At 41.2% G+C, this 22,648-nt stretch overlaps 1 pseudogene; it reads right to left on the reverse strand.

Moving 5' to 3' along the window:
• Positions 1–3,953: 3,953 nt before the first annotated feature.
• Positions 3,954–4,262, reverse strand: LOC145039072 (signal peptidase complex subunit 1 pseudogene; annotated as a pseudogene).
• Between the last annotated feature and the right edge of the window lie 18,386 nt (positions 4,263–22,648).

Genomic DNA, 22,648 nt, shown 5'->3' on the forward strand with positions numbered 1-22,648 from the left:
GATATCTATTCGAGGAAAAAGGATATCGTTTTGACGGTCTTTTTGACTACTGAAATAGTTCCAGGAATTTGATTGGTGCGAAATTCAATCTGAGGTTTGGAAAGAATTTCTCGGAAGCTCTATAGGAATAAATCAGGGCAGTCACAGACTTCGGGGACATTCTTGAAGTTTCTAACTTCCTTTTCCCCATGGATCACATGGGCTAGGAATGCATGACACTCATTTCGGGTAAAACTCTTGAGTTTTGATGCACGAAATGATACGAAGGTTGGAACCAAATCTATCGCCGTAGATCATGAGGGTCTGACCAGAGAGGAGATTGGAACAGGTGGCTTTTTTAGTACAAGGGTATCAACACGATTGGGACTCGATCAGTCCGTGTCACAGATAACGCCAAAAGTATTTATGGAAACTAACACAGGATCAGTGGATGAAGAGTGATCATTCAGAGAAAAGGTACACCCTATGGATGTATCGATAAAATTCTCTTTGCTACTGATAGTCGTCTCGATGGTGAATGTTTCATTTACTAGTGAAGGGATAAGATTACGAAGATGTTTGAATGAATAATTCACAGATTTTCTTTTAGCACTAGAATCGAAAATGATTGCAAGCGTAAGAGTTGTTGAGGAGGAGTATACCTGAGGCAACGGTGGGATCAACGGCTGTCTCCTCTCGTCCTATTGATAGAATTCTTCCGGTGTTGCCAGACCTTGCTGTCTTGAGGCAGTTTCGCTTGTAATGCCCTACTTCTCCACAACCATAGCGGGCCTCACCATTGCCCGCTCCAGAAGTCTGATTGATTGATTAAGTTGGTGTCTTACAATTCTTTGCGCCATAACTGTTTCAAAACACCTCTATACATGGGTTGGAAGTGAGGTGATGATAGTTGCACATGTCACAACTAGGGAGGGTTCCAGCATACCTACTGGTAGGTTTTCGAGCTGAGGATCCAGTAATAGAGACAGTTGCAGGGGTAGTAGCAGCGTGAACTGCCACAATTTGCTGCCTCTTCGAAGACTCCTTCGATATCTGACTTTCCTTCTTCTTTCCAATTTTTCTTTTCTCGCCACTCCTCTCTGTCGGTTCAGGAGTGGTAGCTGCTTCTTCAAAGTCATCACTATGGTCTATTAAGATTCGTGCAAAACATTTGGCGCTGTCGTATGTGTTTGGTCTCGCAGCTATAACATTTCCTTTTGTTGGCTGGGTCAGCCCCCAGATGAATCTCTCTATCTTCTTACTCTCCGGGGTAACCATTCCCGGACAGAGTAGTGCCAGGTCATCGAACCTGGAAGTGTAAGCGACAATATCGGAACCTTTCATCTTCAAGTTCTAGAGTTCGTGGTCTAATTTCTGCATTTCGCCCCGAGGGTAGTACTCAGCCAGCAGAAGTTCCTTCATGGCCTCCCAACCCATAGAATTTGCTAGAGGTAAAGTTAGGGATTTGACTCGGCCGTTCCACCAAGTCAGAGCTTTGTCGATGAAGGTGTAGGCGGCAAACTTCACCTTATTAGATTCTGAGCAGGCACAAATTTCAAAGATTGATTCGATTTTCTCGAACCATCGGGTAAGGAAAAATGACACCTCTAGTGCCATCGAAGGACCTGGGTTTTGCGTTCATGAAGTCTTTATAGGAACCCCCTCTTCGGTGTCCCTGACTATCTTCTTGGTTTTGGGGCTGGGGATCACCTCCTGAACTACTGGGGTTCCTTTGTGACATGGCGGCTGTCACTTCCGCAGTAATGGCTGTTTGAAGCGTTACGAGGTCAATCTGAGGAGGAGGGGGTGGCGGAGGGTTGTTGTTCTTTGAGCTGGGTCTCTTTCTTGGAGGCATCTTGATCTAATAAGATCAGGAAAGAGAGGATGATAAGTCCTCCGAATTGAATCGAGAGATATGACAGATATATATTCCGAATAAGCGATAAAGCAGGAAAGAATTATCAAAACAGATAAATTATCGCTAAAGGAATGATCAAGGAACAACGCTTGAATGAATATTTCTACAAACGATTGGTTCGAGAAATACTCCCATAGTATTTCATGATTCGCTACGACCACGGTTCGATGTTTAGGATATTAGGGTAAGTTTTAGTCATGCTGAACACCACAGTCACTCCCAAGCACATGTTGGCCGTGTCTCGAATGAATATAGTTGGCCAGGCTATATTGATCCTAGACACGACTACATAACTGCCCATGTTTAACCGCAACATACAACATTCATTTACTTATGTTTTGTTCTACTTGTAGTTACGGATTTCGACGGTTAGGTATACTTGTATACTTTTTGAAAATACTTATATTTTGAAGTATACTTTTAGTTGAGAGCACTTAGGCCCCTTTAATATTTTTAGTTTTATACCATGTAAGGCTTGGTATACTACATTCACTATAAACAAGGGGTCTGATACCAATCTGTCACACCCCGAAACCGAAGGCAGAAACGTTCCGGGGTGGAGGACATCATGAATATCACAACCAATGTACATAGTAAGCAAAGTAAACAACCATTACATTACATATTAAAATTTACATTTGTCAAAAGTAAAGTTGCACAGTGTTATACATATGTATATATAAAGAAAAGCAGACGTGTCTTCGGTGCACTCCGTCTTCAGCAAAAAGGATCATCAGGTACCTGTCTAATGCGGACCTGAAAATACAAGCAGTTTGAAAATCAGCATAAAGCTGTTGAGTTCATAAGAGGTTTTGTTTTCTAGAAAATGTACGAGTTTCCTTTTAGTTTCTGAAAGTGTTTCGACCCAAGAAAATCCCATATTTTCTTAAAAGTAATGCTTGGTTAATTGTTATATTGTACGGTTCTGATTATGTTCAATTGTTATCCCAGTAAAACCCTATATTTTCCTAAAGTGTTTGTGAAGTGTTATCGAACCTGAAAGTAACGTACAAGTATCTACGATACTTAAAGTGTGTGTGTGCGAAGTTTCCTGAAAGTTTGGTTACCTTTAAGTGTACATTAGTTTTACGACGTATATAAAACTGATAACTAAGTATAAAGTTTTCATAATCTTGATTGTGAGCTCCATAACCATACTACAGACTAGATATGACTCGAGACGTGGTCAATATCTTCTATGACTTTTGTCACCCTTGAACCTTTCGGTTCGGCTGTAGGTAGCAGCCAGGTGCGGGATAGTCAGTCCCGTATAGATCTATACACTCAATTCGCGCTCTTTAAAGGTTACGGAATCGATACTAATGAGGATATCGAATGGTCTAATGTACCACAGGTTAAGTTCTCCGTACTGTCCAAGGCGTACCATGACTTTCCAAAGTAAGACATCGTACAAGAGGGTACATCTTCCGATGTCAGTAAGGTTAAGGTTTTGGTGATTCCAGAAAAATTCTAGATGAATCTGCAATAGTAGTCAGCGAGACCCAAGAATTGACGGGTTTCTGTGGGTATCTTTGGTGCCGACTGATTCTCTATTGCTTTAATCTGAGGAGGTTTCCACACGTATGTCTTCATTGTCTACTACATGACCAAGGAAATTGGTTTGACCGATGGACATCACCATGAACTTGTAGTGATCATATCGAGTCTGGCATACTGTCTACGGAACATCACTCTCATAGATTTGTAGCTGTCAGTACATTGACTTAGGTCCCGTTTGATAGTTCCTGACTAAGAAATAGTTGACTGGGAAATGTCTGTCTGAGTAAGAAATCCTGAATGAGTAAGAACCATGCTGTTTGATTATACATCTGACTTAATGTTCTGACTGATGAAAAATGACCATTTTACCCTTCTACTATATACAACAATCGATGAAGTTGTTGAAAAATTATAAAAATGCACTAAAGATAATCAAATTCAATTTCTCTACTGATTTAAAGTATTTTTCTTCAATCTTCCTGCCTTATATCATTTATCAAGATAAACATTAAAAACAGAATAAATTCCGAAAAAACACATTTCAATATGACCCAATTATGATATAATAGCCATAGCCTATTTCTTGTTGGGTTTCTTCTTTGAAACCGAAGTCACAACCACCTGTGGTTTTGGATGCTTTTCAGCTTCACTTGGATCCAACCACTTGAGAGGATGTTTGTTAAAAAAGGGTCAATTAGGAATTGTAATCAAAGTTGTCAAATTCACCCCCCCCCCCCCCAGCATACACTATCAACATCAGTTGAAATGAACCCACAACATAACTTGTTATAAATGTTGCAACTGCAAATACCACCAGCAATATCTACATTAATTGCTCTGCTACCTTCTGTCCTTGCCAATCCATCTATTTACCCGAGGGTATTATCGGAATTAAAAAATATATAAGGTGTAATCGGAGTCATACAGCTGCCTTCACAAGTAAATAGATGGATTTAGGGCAAGGAGTAAGCAATTGCTCTACTACCTTCAACAGTAAATTCATTTTTATTAGTTTTGTACATGTAATTGAAATCAGAGTCAATCAGATACAAAGGAGTAAGCAAAAGGACAATCATAAGGTGAAATCTAACACAATGAGCATTTAGGGCAAGGAGCTTTGATCGGCTGGAGAAGAAAAGAACAGTAGAAGCATACCTGATAGACGAGGAAGGAGCTTTGACCGACGATTGGAAGAGGAAGAAATAGGTCGATGTTGCTTGCTGGAGAAGAGGAATCGCTGAAAGGGGAGACGAAAGGGCACCGATGGAAACTTTTCTCCTCTTCTCAGTCAGCTGATTTCCAACTTCTTTCTCAATCAGCTATAGATTTCTGAATCACACATGCATAAAGTGTTTATCAAACACAAATAGCTAAGCGAGTCAGCCAAAATGGTCTGAGCCGACTCAGTCAGACCAATATCAAACACAGCCTTAAAGTTTATCTTTGAGAAATGGCTGGTTCTCTGAAGTGGATCCAAAAGGTTATCTATTCGAGGAAAAAGGATATTGGTTTTGACGGTCTTTTTGACTACTGAAATAGTTACAGGAATTTGATTGGTGCGAAATTAAATCTGAGGTTTGGAAAGAATTTCTCGGAAGCTCTATAGGAATACATTAGGACAGTCACAGACTTCGGGGACGTTCTTGAAGTTTCTAACTTCCTTTTCCCCATGGATCACATGGGCTAGGAATGCATGACACTCATTTTGGGGAAAACTCTTGAGTTTTGATGCACGAAATGATACGAAGGTCGGAACCGAATCTATCGCCGTAGATCATGAGGGTCTGACCAGAGAGGAGATTGGAACAGGTGGCTTTTTCAATACAAGGGTATCGGCACAATTGGGACTCGATCAGTCCGTGTCACAGATAACGCCAAAAGTATTTATGGAAACTAACATAGGATCAGTGGATGAAGAGTGATCATTCAGAGAAAAGGTACACCCTATGGATGTATCGATAAAGTTCTCTTTGCTACTGATAGTCGTCTCGATGGTGAATGTTTCATTTACTAGTGAAGGGATAAGATTACGAAGATGTTTGAACGAATAGTTAACAGATTTTCTTTTAGCACTAGAATCGAAAAGGATTGCAAGCGTAAGAGTTGTTGAGGAGGAGTATACCTGAGGCAATGGTGGGATCAACGGCTGTCTCTTCTCGTCCTATTGCTAGAATTCTTCCTGTGTTGCCAGCCGTTGCTGTCTTGGGGCAGTTTCGCTTGTAATGCCCTACTTCTCCGCAACCATAGCAGGCCTCACCATTGCCCGCTCCAGAAGTCTAATTGATTGATTAAGTTGGTGTCTTGCAATTCTTTGCAGTGTGACCCTTTATGCCACAACTGTTTCAAAACACCTCTATATATGGGTTGGAAGTGAGGTGATGATAGTTGCACTAGTCACAACTAGGGAGGGTTCCAGCATACCTACTGGTAGGTTTTCGAGCTGAGGATCCAGTAACAGAGACAGTTGCAGGGGTAGTAGCAGCGTGAACTGCCACAATTTGCTACCTCTTCGAAGACTCCTTCGATATCTGACTTTCCTTCTTCTTCCCAATTTTTCTTTTCTCGCCACTCCTCTCTGTCGGTTCAGGAGTGGTAGCTGCTTCTTCAAAGTCATCACTATGGTCTATTAAGATTCGTGCTAAACATTTGGCGCTGTCGTATGTGTTTGGTCTCGCAGCTATAACATTCCCTTTTGTTGGCTGGGTCAGCCCCCAGATGAATCTCTCTATCTTCTTACTCTCCGGGGTAACCATTCCCGGACAGAGTAGCGCCAGGTCATCGAACCTGGAAGTGTAAGCGACAATATCGGAACCTTTCATCTTCAAGTTCTAGAGTTCGTGGTCTAATTTCTGCATTTCGCCCCGAGGGTAGTACTCAGCCAGCAGAAGTTCCTTCATGGCCTCCCAACCCATAGAATTTGCTACAGGTAAAGTTAGGGATTTGACTCGGCCGTTCCACCAAGTCAGAGCTTTGTCGATGAAGGTGTAGGCGGCGAACTTCACCTTATTAGATTCTGAGCAGGCACAAATTTCAAAGATTGATTCGATTTTCTCGAACCATCGGGTAAGGAAAAATGACACCTCCAGTGCCATCGAAGGACCTGGGTTTTGCGTTCATGAAGTCTTTATAGGAACCCCCTCTTCGGTGTCCCTGACTATCTTCTAGGTTTTGGGGCTGGGGATCACCTCCTGAACTACTGGGGTTCCTTTGTGACATGGCGGTTGTCACTGCCGCAGTAATGGCTGATTGAAGCGTTACGAGGTCAATCTGAGGAGGAGGGGGTGGTGGAGGGTTGTTGTTCTTTGAGCTAGTTCTCTTTCTTAAAGGCATCTTCATCTAATAAGATCAGGAAAGAGAGGATGATAAGTCCTCCAAATTGAATCGAGAGATATGACAGATAGATATTCCGAATAAGCGATAAAGCAGGAAAGAATTATCAAAACAGATAAATTATCGCTAAAGGAATGATCAAGGAACAACGCTTGAATGAATATTTCTACAAACAATTGGTTCGAGAAATACTCCCATAGTATTTCATGATTCGCTACGACCACGGTTCGATGTTTGGGATACTAGGGTAAGTTTTAGTCATGCTGAACACCACAGTCACTCCCAAGCACATGTTGGCCGTGTCTCGAATGAATATAGTTGGCCAGGCTATATTGATCCTAGACACGACTACATAACTGCCCACGTTTAACCGCAACATACAACATTCATTTACTTATGTTTTGTTCTACTTGTAGTTACGGATTTCGACGGTTAGGTATACTTGTATACTTTTTGAAAATACTTATATTTTGAAGCATACTTTTAGTTGAGAGCACTTAGGCCCCTTTAATATTTTTAGTTTTATACCATGTAAGGCTTGGTATACTTCATTCATTATAAACAAGGGGTCTGATACCAATCTGTCACACCCCGAAACCGAAGGCGGAAACGATCCGGGGTGGACGACATCATGAATATCCCAACCAATGTACATAGTAAGCAAAGTAAACAACCATTACATTACATATTAAAATTTACATTTGTCAAAAGTAAAGTTGCACAGTGTTATACATATGTATATATAAAGAAAAGCAGACGTGTCTTCGGTGCACTCCGTCTTCAGCAAAAAGGATCATTAGGTACCTGTCTAATGCGGACCTGAAAATACAAGCAGTTTGAAAATCAGCATAAAGCTGTTGAGTTCATAAGAGGTTTTGTTTTCAGAAAATGTACGAGTTTCCTTTTAGTTTCTGAAAGTGTTTCGACCCAAGAAAATCCCATATTTTCTTAAAAGTAATGCTTGGTTAATTGTTATATTGTACGGTTCTGATTATGTTCAATTGTTATCCCAGTAAAACCCTATATTTCCTAAAGTGTTTGTGAAGTGTTATCGAACCTGAAAGTAACGTACAAGTATCTACCATACTTAAAGTGTGTGTGTGCGAAGTTTCCTGAAAGTTTGGTTACCTTTAAGTGTACATTAGTTTTACAACGTATATAAAACTGATAACTAAGTATAAAGTTTTCATAATCTTGATTGCGAGCTCCATAACCATACTACAGACTAGATATGACTGGAGATGTGGCCAATATCTTCTATGACTTTTGTCACCCTTGAACCTTTCGGTTTGGCTGTAGCTAGCAGCTAGGTGCGGGATAGTTAGTCCCGTATAGATCTATACACTCAAGTCGCGCTCTCCCCTTTTCAGAGATTCTGGTTACGGGGGCGTCCTCTACTTTCGTGCCTAGGAAGTGTTGCAAAGGACGTTTCTCCAATCTTTAGATTCATGAATTTAAAACTAAAATTATCGATATGGAAATCTTGTTCTATTAGTTCTTTACTCTCGTGTCTAGGGGGAGTACTAACTAGGACCTGACTAAGTTCCAATGATACCTGTCCTTTACACTCGTATCTAGGGGTGTTTTATTAAGGATAATATAAAAGTTCTATCTACTATCCTCCACTCGCGTATCTATGTGGGGTGTTACCGAGGAAAAAACAACATTTTAAGTTTCCTGTTCAAAGTTTAAAGGTTATGTTTTAACTATTATTATGAGAAAAACCATTTGTGAAAATATAAAATACGACAATTTATAATGTTTTTCACAAATTATATGATAATGTGATCTGCACGTTCAAACGGTTATCTACTATCATTTTTCAGTGTTAAAAACATATGTAATATGAAACAGAACACATATAAAATAAGTTTTGAGTACAAGTATTACTTGTACTTTGCTTGTATTCCCCCCTGAAAACAGTGAAAAACATTGAAAATGGGTAGGGGTATGAACTCACCAGGCGAGAAAACGTGACGGTTTGGACGCTATGTGTTGGTTCGGGGCTTCATAACGCACGAGGTTCCTATGTAATATGAAATGATATAGAAATGTATCTAATTAGACTTTAAACCACTAATTAGATATGATAATACACTCCAATGAGCAAAAACACTTCAAATCAAGTGTTTGGAGTGACCCGGGTGACATCTACGGATGTATATGGCTTGGATAATGATTTGGGACTTCAAGAGTATACTCCTTACGGAGTTTACAGCCCTAAGACCATGCCCATATGAGTTCACGGCCGTGAACTCATGGATGATGGGGTTTAAGGTGCTAAATGGTCAAATATCACTTGGGGAATTTAGCTAGGAGTAAATCTAAAGCATAGGAATGAATTTAACGCACAAATGGACCACTTAATGGAGTTTACGACAGTAAACTAGGAGTTTACGGCCGTAAACTCCCCCCCCCACACAATCCTTATGTGTTTTGGTGGCTAGGACAATCACATGTGATTTAGACAATTTTTACAAGCCTTGGGATGAATTTTGGGCACCATTTGACTAGATTATGTGAGCTTACGGCCCTGGAACCTATACTTGGGGGATCATGGCCGTAAACACTCAAATGTAGGGTTTTTATTATGTTTAAGGTCCTCAAATCGATTGTGGTTGGTTCTAGGATTTATTCCAAGGCTAATGGTGTGTTTAAATGGCTTTTAAACACTATTTTTTGAGTTTACTCTTCAAGAATGATGAGTTTACAGCCCAAGTATGTTCCTGGGCAGTAAACTCATGTTTACTCCTCAAAAATCATGTTTAGGGTGTTCTAAGTCCGAATTGGTAAGCCATAAAGTCATATCTAAGTCCTAAAGTTGCTTTGGAGAGATTTTAAGGCTCAAAAACCCAATTTACATGAGTTTACGGGCCAAGCATGCTCCAGGGCCATAAACTCATTAAGATGGTCTTAAATCAATGTTTAAACTCGGATTTGAAGGCTAAAGAGGTTGAGTAACAAGTTAGGGAAGTTACCTTGAAGATTTGAAGCCTAAATTTGATGTTTTTGGACCCTATATTTGGTTTGAGGAGAGAGGTTAGAGAGAGAGAGTAGTGAGAGAGAGAGTAAAAGCTTCAAATGGAAGCTTAAACCACCTTAAATATGGTCCAGGTTTGGGTCACGGTGGAATTTTACCCGATACCAACATTAAACGGGGCTTTTGGTCGCACCCGATTAAGATGTCGTAACTCGATATGGTCGAAACTAAAATGTTTCCAATTACTAATATGGAGTGATAAAATGAGTTCTAATCATGTTTAGACCACCATTAAGTCATAATAGAAGTCTCCAAAATAATGACTTAATTTATAACTTAAACGGAAACAATTTGTAAAAGACGAATATTATAGCTAGAAACGGGTTACGGCGAGGGAGTAAACTTCGGCTTCTCAGAACTCCCCATTTACCAAAAGAGTAAACTCCAAAATATCCTTTCAAGTATCATCCAAGTTTTTATTCAAAATCTTCAATCTAGTAAGTGTTTCTAGCCCTTTCAAGTTGTTATATCACTTAATCTAGTGATTGTACATCCTTTAATCCATCCATTTTTGTGTTTTGATTAGTTTTTCCAAAACACCAAGAACACCAAGAACACATACTAGTGTTCTTGGACTTAAAGTTCATTTTAAGCTTCCACAATGTAAGTACTTCTATCCTAGAGTCATTTCAAGCTTGCTATACATGTTTATACCAAAGAAAACTCCCAAGAACACCAAGATAAAGGTGTTCACGGTTTTGGGAGGTCCCAAAACCGTAAACACCAAGTATAGGGCCAAAATGGTGTGTTAAGGTCCCTAGATGCTTCACAGTGCCTTAGGGTCTTGTAAGGTTCATCCTTGAAGAGTTTATCACAAAAAAACACCAAAACCTTCCATTTTATATGTTTACGGTTTGGGGATGTCCCAAAACCGTAAACACCCCAGAAGGTGTGTAAATCTCCCACAAATGTCCCATAGTTGTTCCTTAATCCTAAATCTAACGTAGACTAGTGCCATGATTTAGCTAAGGACTTGAAAACCCCAAATACCATAAACGTAGGAGTTTAAGGTAGTAAACTCATGAGTTTAAGGTAGTAAACTCATGAAAAATGGTCCTTAGATCGTAAAATCCATTTAAGAGTGTTTTGAAGCCACATGTCACACCCCCAAACCACGGATGGCGGAAACGTCCGGGGGTGGAGGACTTCATGTATAGCATCATAACCACAATTTTAATAGTAATTTAAGCAAACACAACCAACATATATATAATTGAAAAAGTTACATCACTTGTATGAATTACATGTTTCAAAATCAATTACAATATGTTGTCAAAATGTGAAAAGTTTGACGCCTTAACGTCCCATCCTCAAAAGCACTTGATAACCTGATTAGTGTTTTCCTGTGAATACAAGTTGTTTGAAAAGTGTCAACACAAAGGTTGGTGAGTTCATAAGCTTTTATTAATAAACTTAGTAGGAGTATTTCACATGTAAATGTCGCGTTTGTTTCAGAAAAATCCGGTATTTCCCTTGAAATCCGAGAAATGTAGCCTTATAACCAAAGACTAGAGTGTATGAGAAATCATCGTTTCTTAGTAACAATGTTGTGAGTTTAAAATGTTATGGAAAGTAAAATTTCTTTTATCAACCTAAAACCTACTTCGGTTTTATGAAACCCCGTAAACTTCATGAATTGTTATCCCCCTTAGTGAGTCGCTATAATCATACTGTGACTATGTGAACCTGCCACAACGTTTCTCAGGCGTCGCGAAAATGAAATGACATTTGTCACCCGTAGACCTGCAGGTCCCACTGTAGCTAGCAGCAAGGTGTGGGGTGTCAAACCCAATATAGATCTATATACAAGTATCACGTTCTCCCTCAAGGAGATTCTGATTATAACTACCAGGAATTATATCCCGCACTCGGACGTACGGGGAGAGAGAGAGTGTCTCACAACATAGGTTAACAGGTTTACGTGAAATGTGTGTGAATATAAATCTTTCTTGTATGGATGTACCCTTTTTGGTACGAGTGCGTTGAGTGATGTATCATAAACTATACCTATTATAGTTTATCTAAAATGTATGTAATATGTATGAATCCTCTTATGGAAATGTATTAGTATTTTGAATTTATCAAACTATACTTTTTATAGTCTAATGATACGTGTTCCAAAATGAATGAGTAATATTTAATATTTAGTATGAATTTCATAGTTTCAGTTCATAATGGTAAACTAACAAGGAAACACATACAAATACTAAAACTTATGATTATACACTTTGCTCAACATAATACAAAGTGTTATGATATTTACATGCTGTTGGCAAAATTTAGCGATTCTGCCCTGTTTTGGAAATATCATAGAAAAATCATACGAAGTCGAAATCTAGATCCGTAAACTCTGAGAGTTCACAAAATGTGTCTAGTTTGTTCATAATTTTTATCACAAATTAATATGACCTCTAACTTGGGTGAAAAAGTCCAAAATCACAGACTGGTCCGGATTGTTGTTTGAAATGATAGGCAGTTTTGTAAAAATCACCATAAATTGTAGAAAAATCGTATGGAGATGTGCAAGTAGCCATTTTAAAGCTAGAAACATGAACTATTTGCACCTTGTACAGTTTTGAAAGAAAAAATGTTTAAGGTGCCCAAAACAGTCCGTGAATGGAGTTGAACTTTTCTGATGAAGGCTGTTAGAAAAGTCTAGTTATGTTCTTAGTGTTTTAACTTGTATTCACCCCCTGAAAACTTGAGAAATCATGAAAATGTAGGGGTATGAACTCACCTTGAGTGATTTCAGTAGATGATTGTTGAAGAATGGAAGTGTTTAATTCAAGAACACTTGGAGATGCCTTGAAGGTTTTCGAGAATCTAACATCATAGTTAGGGAGTTTGTGTAAGCAACCAAAGATTTGAGTAGAATGAAGTGAAATAGTAATAGGGAGGATGAATTTTTACTTACTAAGTGTGGAAGAACACTTGAAATCAGCCTTGGATCTCGAAAATTTGTGTAGAAGAGTTTGAGAGAAAAAGTGGTGTTTGTTACTTAGTGGAATGAGAGAAATGAGAGAAAATGAGGAGTGTGGTTGTTTGTTCCAGCTCAAAAACGTGGGAGTGAGTGAAATTTGAGTGTAAGGGAACATTGAAGTGACATAGGTAAGGTGGGGAGGTATGGCTGGTCATAGAGTGGGTGTGGGGTGGTTGCTTGTGTCATAAGTTAAGGCAAAGTCAACACTCTACCTTAAATAAATCCCCCATTAAATCTTTATTATTTAATTAATGATTTTCATCAAAATATGTTTAAATTATGAATATTTAGAGTTTATTATGTTAAAATATAGTTTCAGGAGAAAATCCCGCTTTAAAATCATGAAAAACGGGCTTAAAATGTCAAAAATATCAAAAATGGGCTGAAAATGACAAAAATGCGAGACCTGGCCGAGGTTCGGCCCTCTTATGCTGAACCGAGAGAGAGAGGGAGGCGGAACCGAGAGAAGAAGAAGAGAGAAGGGAAGGAGCCGAGAGGAGAGGAGAAGGAGGGAAGAACCGAGAGGTGGGAGGGGACAGAGGAGCGCGCGAGGCAGAGAGTGAGAAGAGAGCAGAGAGTGAGAAGCGGAGCAGAGAGGCGGAGTCGGACCGAGAGGGAGGATAGCGGACAGAGAGTGAGAAGCGAACAGGGAGCGAACAGAGAGGCGGAGGCGGACCGAGAGGGACCGACCGCTCGGTTGTGAACAGTACTCTCGGTTCCTGCTTCTTGCTCTCGGTTTCGGTTCCTCCTGGGCGAGTTCGGTCTCGGTTCTCTTAGCCGCCAGAGGCTCGGCCTCTGTTCTCTTAGCCACCAGAGGCTCGGTCTCTGGTCCTAAGAAGCCTCTCATTCCGGTTTCGGTTCCTAAAGCTTATTTTTCTCGTTTTCGCCCCGTTTTAAGCCGTTTTTGACCCGGTTAAGGGCCGGAATGACCCGAATGATTCCAAAAAAGTTACGGGAAACTTTTGAGAGAGATTTGGGAGAGATTTCTCACACTTGGAGAGATTTGGGAGAGATTTGACATTCTTGGAGAGATTTCTCATACAAAGAGATATTTGCGAGAGTTTTCACATACTTGGAGGGATTTGGGAGAGATTTGACATTCTTGGAGAGATTTCTCATACAGAGAGATATTTGAGAGAGATTTCACATACGTGGAGAGATTTGGGAGAGATTTAACATTCTTGGAGAGATTTCTCATATAGAGAGATATTCGAGAGAGTTTTCACATACTTGGAGGGATTTGGGAGAGATTTAACATTCTTGGAGAGATTTCTCATATAGAGAGATATTTGAGAGAGATTTCACCTACTTAGAGAGATTTGGGAGAGATTTGACATTCTTGGAGAGATTTCTCATACAGAGAGATATTTGAGAGAGATTTCACATACTTGGAGAGATTTAGGAGAGATTTGACATAGACAGAGATAGAGTGAAAACGATTGAGAGAGGATCCATGTGGGACAGTTGTGAGTGTCCGACACCGCAATGCATGGTTCGTAAACCCTGTTAAGCCTTGTTTAAGGATCTTACACATTCCCGATGAGTATGCAACATGGTTTTCATCAGTTTAATTCACTGATTAGTACTAAGGCTTAGGAAAATTTTTAACACAAAACTTTTCTCTAGTGATGTTTTCCCATTAATATAGCAAGTTATACAATACGACCATAACACCAACCCTAATACACAAGGTTTAATAGAGTTGACCGGCTTGACTTGATGGCTTGACTTGACTCAAGATTGACGATTGTCACATCATCCCCCCGTTAGAGGGAATTTCGTCCCGAAATTTAAATTCGGCTGGGACTTCAAGGGTTTGGGAAAAGGTGTGGATATTTTTGTTTCATTTGATCTTCACGTTCCCAGGTAAACTCAGGCCCTCGTTTCGCGTTCCAACGAACCTTCACTATGGGAATGCGACTTTGTTTTGTTCTCTTGATCTCTCGATCCATGATCTCGACGGGTTCCTCCACAAAGTGGAGATTTTCATTAACTTCAATTTCTTCGAGCGGTACTACGAGTGTCTCGTCAGACAGACACTTCTTTAAGTTGGACACGTGGAAGATAGGGTGCACATTACTAAGTTCTTGTGGTAGTCGGAGTTTGTACGCCACAGGACCAATCCTAGCAAGGATTTCGAACGGACCGATGTACCTTGGGTTTAGTTTCCCCCGTTTACCGAAACGTATCACCCCTTTCCAGGGGGAAACTTTTAGTAGTACCCGGTCTCCGACCTGGAATTCTAAAGGTTTGCGTCGCTTATCCGCGTAACTCTTTTGTCGATCACGAGACGCTTTTAGTCTTTCCCGAATTTGAATGATCTTTTCTGTGGTTTCCCTTATGATTTCCGGCCCCGTAAGGGTGCTATCAGGGACTTGCCCTCTGGCTAGCTGAGTATCTCCAACTTCGGCCCAACACAGTGGTGATCTACACTTGCGGCCGTAGAGAGCTTCGAATGGAGCGACTCCAATGCTAGTGTGATAACTGTTATAATAAGAGAATTCGATAAGCGGTAGATGGGTATCCCATGCCTTACCAAAATCTATCACACAGGCTCTCAGCATGTCTTCCAACGTCTGGATGGTTCTCTCACTTTGTCCGTCCGTTTGTGGATGGTAGGCCGTACTCATGTCTAACCTGGTTCCCAGAGATTTTTGTAGGGACTGCCAGAAACGCGAGGTGAATCTACTATCTCGATCCGAGATAATGGATGTTGGTACACCATGTAGTCGCACGATCTCCTTAATGTACGTCCTGGTCAACTTTTCCATCTTGTCTGTTTCCTTTATTGGCAGGAAGTGCGCGGACTTGGTCAATCTGTCCACAACCACCCATATGGTATCCATCCCACCTGATGTCTTGGGCAGTTTGGTTACGAAGTCCATGGTTATTCGTTCCCACTTCCACTCGGGTATATCTGGTTGTTGAAGTAGTCCTGATGGTTTCTGGTATTCCACCTTGACCTTGGCGCAAGTGAGGCACTTGCCCACATAAGTAGCAATTTCAGCCTTCATGTTTGGCCACCAGTATAACCTTTTGAGGTCTAGATACATCTTATCTGACCCCGGATGAATGGAGTATCGAGTCTTGTGGGCCTCGTCCATTACAACGTCTCGGTACCCACCGAACTTCGGTGTCCAGATTCGATTCATGAGATAACGAGCTCCATCCCCTTTGACTTCCAAGTTTTTATCCATCCCCCTTAGTGCTTCACTTGCCACGTTTTCTGGTTTCAGGGCTTCTAATTGGGCGTCCTTGATCTGGGTGGACAGTTGGGAGTGGATGGTCATGGCTAGGGATTTTACTCGGCGACCCGAGTATTCTTTCCTGCTTAAGGCGTCGGCTACTACATTAGCCTTGCCCGGGTGGTAGCGAATTTCACATTCGTAGTCATTCAGTAATTCCACCCATCTTCTTTGGCACATGTTTAGTTCTTTCTGATTGAGAATGTGTTGAAGACTTTTGTGATCAGTGAAGATGGTGCACTTGGTGCCGTAGAGGTAGTGCCTCCAAATCTTCAGGGCGAACACCACAGCTCCCAATTCGAGGTCGTGGGTTGTGTAATTAACTTCATGTGTCTTCAGTTGCCTTGATGCATAAGCGATGACTTTTCCCCTTTGCATGAGCACACAGCCGAGGCCTTGATTTGAAGCATCGCAATACACCACAAAATCATCAGTTCCTTCTAGAAGAGACAAGACTGGTGCACTGCATAGGGCTTGCTTTAGTGTCTGGAAGGCGGCTTCTTGTTTATCTTCCCATTCGAACACCACCCCTTTCTGAGTCAAGGTGGTGAGAGGCTTAGCGATTTTGGAGAAGTTTTGTATGAATCTTCGATAGTAGCCTGCGAGTCCCAAAAACTATCGGATTTCTGTCGGTGTTGTAGGTGTTGACCAATCTTCGATTGCTTTGATCTTCGAGGGGTCCACATGTATTCCTTCTTTGCTTACTACGTGGCCAAGGAATCCTACTTCTCGAAGCCAAAATTCACACTTTGAGAATTTAGCGTAAAGCTTCTCGGTTCTTAAAACCTCCAGAACTAGTCGCAGGTGATGTCTGTGCTCTTCTTCGCTCCTCGAATAGACCAAGATATCGTCGATGAATACGATGACGAATTTATCCAAGAAGGGTCGACAAACTCGATTCATCAAATCTATGAACACTGCGGGCGCGTTAGTTAACCCGAATGGCATCACTACAAACTCATAGTGCCCATAGCGAGTTCTGAATGCCGTCTTGGGGATATCCTCTTCTTGAACTCGCAGTTGATGATAGCCCGACCTCAGGTCGATTTTTGAAAAGTAGCTGGCTCCTTGGAGCTGGTCGAAGAGGTCATCGATTCGGGGTAGGGGATAACGGTTCTTGATAGTGAGTTTGTTTAGTTCTCGATAGTCTATGCACATGCGAAAAGACCCATCCTTCTTCTTTACAAATAAGACTGGTGCTCCCCAAGGTGAGAAGCTTGGCCTGATGAACCCTTTGCTCAATAGTTCATTCAATTGGCTGGATAGTTCTTGCATTTCTGCCGGTGCTAAGCGATAGGGAGCCCTGGCGACGGGGGTAGCTCCTGGGATTAGGTCGATCCGAAATTCGACTTGTCGTGCGAGTGGTACACCAGGCAGATCGTCTGGGAAAACATCAGGGAAGTTGCATACTTCTGGAATTTCTTTGATGTCCTTCACCTCCTGCTTCTTGTCTACGATGTGGGCTAAGAAGACATGGTATTGCTTTCGGAGGTACTTTTGGGTTTTAACACAAGAGATGATTTGTAGGTTCGCACTAGGTTTATTGCCATAGACGGTGAGAACGTTGCCATTCGGCAGATTGAGGCGGACGGCCCTTTCGTAACATAGAATGTCGGCACGATGAAGGCTTAACCAATCCATACCAATGATTATATCGAAGCTTTTTATGGTGACCGGCATAAGGTTGATTTTGAACAAATGGTTGTCTAGAGTGAGAGTACACCCTATGTAAATATCATTAGCGCGCTCAACCTTTCCATTTACCATTTCTACGATGTAAGAATCTTCTAGTGGTTGAGAATTTTGCTTAAGTATATGTTTGAATTGGTGACTTATGAAACTCCTTTCTGCCCCACTATCGAAAAGTACGCATGCATAAGAGTTATTGAGGAGGAACGTACCAGTAACCACTGAGGGATCCTTGACTGCTTCTCCCTGCCCTAAAGTTAGGACTCTCCCTACACCCCCAGCATTAGGGGCTCGTGCCTTGGGGCAGTTCCTCCTGAAGTGTCCCGTTTCACCACACCCATAGCAGGCTTGGCTTGCTCCAGTGTTGGCGGTCGTAGCGACTTGTGTGGCGGGTTGGGTAGTCGCTCTACAGAATCGGGCAGTGTGCCCCTTTTTGTTACAGTTATTGCAGTGTAACTCTCGACAAGCACCGTTATGGTGGTAGTTACACTTGTTACACTTGGGAAGAGTTCCTGTATACTGTTTCGGTGGCGCAGGAGCGACAGCAGTAGTGGCGGCGCGAACAGCAACAATCGGTTGCTTTTTGGCGGGGTCCTGAGTTGGTTGTTTCCTTTTATTGCCCCAGAACTTCCTCTTGTTGTTCCCTCCTTTTGTTCGGTCGGTGGTGGTTATCACGGTACCACGGCTAGCCCTGTGATCTATGAGTTGTTGTGCCAATTCCTTGGCACTCTCGAAGGTAGTGGGTTTCGAGGCCAAGACACTATCTTGAATCTGGGATGATAGGCCCCAGAGATATCGTTCCACCTTCTTCTCTTCTGGAGTGACCATTGTTGGACAGAGGAGTGCTAGGTCGTTGAAACGGGCGGTATAAGTTTCAAGATCAGTGCCTGTCATCCTGAGGTTCCAAAGTTCTTCTTCAAGTTTTTGTATTTCGCCCCTCGGGCAGTATTCCTTTAACATTAGAGCTTTCAAATCCTCCCAGCTGATCGCGTTAGCTACTGCAGGAGTAAGTGACTTAACTCGGCCATTCCACCAAGTAAGTGCTTTTCCAGTGAAAGTGAATGCCGCAAACTTGACCTTGCTCGCTTCAGGACAAGCGCAGATTTCAAAAACTGCCTCGGTCCTTTCGAACCATTGAACCAGTGTGATAACGCCCCCGCTTCCATTGAAAGGATCGGGTTTGCCATTCGTGAAGTCTTTGTAAGAGCACTCCCTCGTACGCCCCGTACTGTCTCCATGAATGGAATTTGTAGCTCCGGATCCAGAACCGCCGGAACCATGGGTTCCCATTTGCGACATTGCTGCCGCCACGGCTGCCGTTACTGCAGCCTGGAACATTGCAGGATCAAACTGCGGAGGTGCTGGTGGAGGCGGCACTGGGTTGCTGGAAGGCCTTGGTCTTTTCCTTGGTGGCATGGTTCTGTCATAAAAAAATGACTAGTCGGTAAGACTTCAATAGTGATAACGAGTCGAGTGTTACTGGTTTCATCCCTCTTGTATTTTATCATAACTTTATTATTCGTAAACTGTTTGTGTGATCAGGTTATGATGTATAGTGCCAAACATTCAATAAATAAAACACAAGCCAAATTTCATTGATAACTTTTAGTACATAACGTTTAGAGAGAAAAGTTTGACCTCATAGGGGTCTGCATTACATCATTACAAAAGGTAGTTTTTGGCATTACAAAAGCCCTTTGAATAGTGTAATCACATAGTCGCAGGGTCGACCTACATACAAGGAGTAGCACCAACGCGTACTCATAAAATTCTACTACTAAGACGGGAGAATAGCAACGAGTTCTAATCACTGCGACCCTTCTTTGACGGAGGCTGCGATGATGTCGATGCGCCCTGTAGTTCCGCCAATTTGCGTTCGGCTGCAACCATTCTCTCTTCGAGTGCCATGTATCTTTCCCGATACTCTCTTGTTTCTGCTTGAGCCGCGAGAAGGTCTCGAATGAGTTGGTCTCGGTGGTGGGAGTCTCGTTCCAGGTTTCTGGTGCGATCCGTAGTAGACTGTACAATGGCACTTAATTCCCGGACCTGATCTGTCGTTGTCCTACCACGATCATCCATTCTTGCCATTCGTTGTATCGTGACGGGGAGAGCCCTGTCAGCCGGTCCACCATGAGTGAGATCATAGTAACCTCGTTGGTAGCCATATGGTGACCGTTGGCGTTGTTGTCGGCTCCATCTTTCGATCATTGTTACCCAAGGGGGTTCAGGTCCGTTGTAACCAAAACGGTGCGCGGGTACCCTCGCGATGTAGGGAGGGTTGAATACTTCTGGTGGTTCCTCCGCTTCGTTCCCAACCATGACTACCTCATCACCTTCTTCTTCTTCCTGGTCTTCCTCTTCTTCCTCTTCTTCCTCTTCTTCTTGGTCGTCTTCCTCTTCTTCTTGGTCGTCTTCCTCTTCTTCCTCTTGTTCGTCTTCCTCCTCGGGCTCCTCCTCGGGATCCTCTTCGGGATCCTCCTCGGGTTCCTCTTCGATCCATCCCGCGTTTCCCTGATTGGGAAAGTAGGGGTCCCCGGGTATGTGAAATCCTGCCATGTCGTCTGCACGAGAAACGGGGTTAAGAAGTACGTATCGGAAAATAATAATTTGGCGTTATAGAAATGCACAAATACTCCTATAGTATTTTTAAATGTTTATATTTGGTTCTTAGCGTGTTCTTTATGGAGTGTTATTAGGTTTTCAGATTTGTCGCTCATTACGACTATTCCTTAGTGTGCGTAAGTTACTTCTTGGACGGATATAGTTGATCAGGCTATATCCTTCCCAGAACTGATTACACATGCTAAGGTGTATTAATAATGTTCGACTCCTCCTCTTTCAATTTATGTTCTCCTAAGTTATGACACCATGCTAATATAGAATGCATGCAAGTATACTTTAAAACAAGAAATTATTTGTTTTCTAAAAGTACAACTCTGTAAATCACTTTAAGAATCAGAGACTTTTAGTCCCAAATGTGTTTATAGTTTGTATATCTTATGTGGTTGACATACTTAATTCACTATAAACCGTGCTCTGATACCAATCTGTCACACTCCCAAACCACGGATGGCGGAAACGTCCGGGGGTGGAGGACTTCATGTATAGCATCATAACCACAATTTTAATAGTAATTTAAGCAAACACAACCAACATATATATAATTGAAAAAGTTACATCACTTGTATGAATTACATGTTTCAAAATCAATTACAATATGTTGTCAAAATGTGAAAATTTTGACGCCTTAACGTCCCATCCTCAAAAGCACTTGATAACCTGATTAGTGTTTTCCTGTGAATACAAGTTGTTTGAAAAGTGTCAACACAAAGGTTGGTGAGTTCATAAGCTTTTATTAATAAACTTAGTAGGAGTATTTCACATGTAAATGTCGCGTTTGTTTCAGAAAAATCCGGTATTTCCCTTGAAATCCGAGAAATGTAGCCTTATAACCAAAGACTAGAGTGTATGAGAAATCATCGTTTCTTAGTAACAATGTTGTGAGTTTAAAATGTTATGGAAAGTAAAATTTCTTTTATCAACCTAAAACCTACTTCGGTTTTATGAAACCCCGTAAACTTCATGAATTGTTATCCCCCTAAGTGAGTCGCTATAATCATACTGTGACTATGTGAACCTGCCACAACGTTTCTCAGGCGTCGCGAAAATGAAATGACATTTGTCACCCGTAGACCTGCAGGTCCCACTGTAGCTAGCAGCAAGGTGTGGGGTGTCAAACCCAATATAGATCTATATACAAGTATCACGTTCTCCCTCAAGGAGATTCTGATTATAACTACCAGGAATTATATCCCGCACTCGGACGTACGGGGAGAGAGAGAGTGTCTCACAACATAGGTTAACAGGTTTACGTGAAATGTGTGTGAATATAAATCTTTCTTGTATGGATGTACCCTTTTTGGTACGAGTGCGTTGAGTGATGTATCATAAACTATACCTATTATAGTTTATCTAAAATGTATGTAATATGTATGAATCCTCTTATGGAAATGTATTAGTATTTTGAATTTATCAAACTATACTTTTTATAGTCTAATGATACGTGTTCCAAAATGAATGAGTAATATTTAATATTTAGTATGAATTTCATAGTTTCAGTTCATAATGGTAAACTAACAAGGAAACACATACAAATACTAAAACTTATGATTATACACTTTGCTCAACATAATACAAAGTGTTATGATATTTACATGCTGTTGGCAAAATTTAGCGATTCTGCCCTGTTTTGGAAAAATCATAGAAAAATCATACGAAGTCGAAATCTAGATCCGTAAACTCTGAGAGTTCACAAAATGTGTCTAGTTTGTTCATAATTTTTATCACAAATTAATATGACCTCTAACTTGGGTGAAAAAGTCCAAAATCACAGACTGGTCCGGATTGTTGTTTGAAATGATAGGCAGTTTTGTAAAAATCACCATAAATTGTAGAAAAATCGTATGGAGATGTGCAAGTAGCCATTTTAAAGCTAGAAACATGAACTATTTGCACCTTGTACAGTTTTGAAAGCAAAAATGTTTAAGGTGCCCAAAACAGTCCGTGAATGGAGTTGAACTTTTCTGATGAAGGCTGTTAGAAAAGTCTAGTTATGTTCTTATTGTTTTAACTTGTATTCACCCCCTGAAAACTTGAGAAATCATGAAAATGTAGGGGTATGAACTCACCTTGAGTGATTTCAGTAGATGATTGTTGAAGAATGGAAGTGTTTAATTCAAGAACACTTGGAGATGCCTTGAAGGTTTTCGAGAATCTAACATCATAGTTAGGGAGTTTGTGTAAGCAACCAAAGATTTGAGTAGAATGAAGTGAAATAGTAATAGGGAGGATGAATTTTTACTTACTAAGTGTGGAAGAACACTTGAAATCAGCCTTGGATCTCGAAAATTTGTGTAGAAGAGTTTGAGAGAAAAAGTGGTGTTTGTTACTTAGTGGAATGAGAGAAA

The sequence above is a fragment of the Lactuca saligna genome, chromosome 4 (genome assembly GCF_052625555.1).
Source record: "Lactuca saligna cultivar CGN05327 chromosome 4, ASM5262555v1, whole genome shotgun sequence".
NCBI classification, from domain to species: Eukaryota; Viridiplantae; Streptophyta; class Magnoliopsida; order Asterales; family Asteraceae; genus Lactuca; species Lactuca saligna.